We start from the raw sequence: 1,164 nt of genomic DNA, 5'->3' as shown, positions 1-1,164 counted from the left end.
TTACTAGTGAGTGTTGACTACTTTTTTGTTGCTTCCTTGGAGCCTCAAAATAAAAAAGATAAATTGGTTTAGATTTTTGCTATCATTTAAAATGAATATCAATAACTAACATAAAATAGTTGATTGCTTAATTCATTCGTCTGTTAAATAAATAAATAAATATTAAAAGTTTAAATTTCATCTTGTATATATAATAATTTATTGACTAACAACAAATTTTTAAATAAAACTTAGATCTATAATGAATTAGTTTTTAATCAGCTACATTAAAAAATATCATAAAAAAAAATATCATCAAGCGATGATAAATAGATGACAATAGTGTACCTTGATTTAATTTTAAGACAAACTTCCAGCAATGAACTTGAGATTGATTAAAATATATAGTAAATATTCTTTGAACCAAGTATCTTAAATAACTTGAGCCTTGAAAATAGAAAGAAAAGTCTCACTAGAACTTCAAATGGCTCTCCCTTTGAATTCTTTATGCCCACATTAATATATTTGTTGAGCTTGGTAAATAATCGGTAAACTTAGAAAAATTGAAAAGATAGACTTACCTCTTTTAAAATTTTAATTAGTATGTGTAAGATATCTATTAGTAAAAATTCTTTATGCACTACTATATATATTGTGACCATAATAACCCCTGGTTAGAGGTTCAATTAACTTTCTTTATCCACATAGACTATGTGGATGAGAACTAACGAGGTTAAAGAAAGAAGAAAAGGGACATTTGGCCATAACTAACCACCAACAAGGTAAAAAACTATATATATTAAAGTTATAAACATATAAATTAAAGCACAGTTCTCAAATCAAATTATTATCTTGTCAATTTCAAATAAATATCCGTCATGGCTCCATAAAATAAATAAGATATTTTAGTCCAGAATTATTGGTGGCACCGCACATACATTATGCATGGCACTGATGATATATGTAGTTGCAAGTTTCAACTTCAACTCATTCTTTTAAAAATTAAATGATCGGTTTAATGAACAACTTTTATTTTTTAGTGCTTCTGCTTTTTTAAAACTTTTTCCAATTAAAATCCTTTGCACTTAAGTTCTTGTTCACTGTGGGCTCAGTTCATCACTTAGCAGGTGCTTATCGGTAATGCCACATCAACGATCTTGCCTCCGATACATAGAAAAATATATA

This window comes from Arachis ipaensis, chromosome B05, assembly GCF_000816755.2.
Source record: "Arachis ipaensis cultivar K30076 chromosome B05, Araip1.1, whole genome shotgun sequence".
NCBI lineage: Eukaryota > Viridiplantae > Streptophyta > Magnoliopsida > Fabales > Fabaceae > Arachis > Arachis ipaensis.
This window is presented reverse-complemented; position numbering follows the sequence as displayed.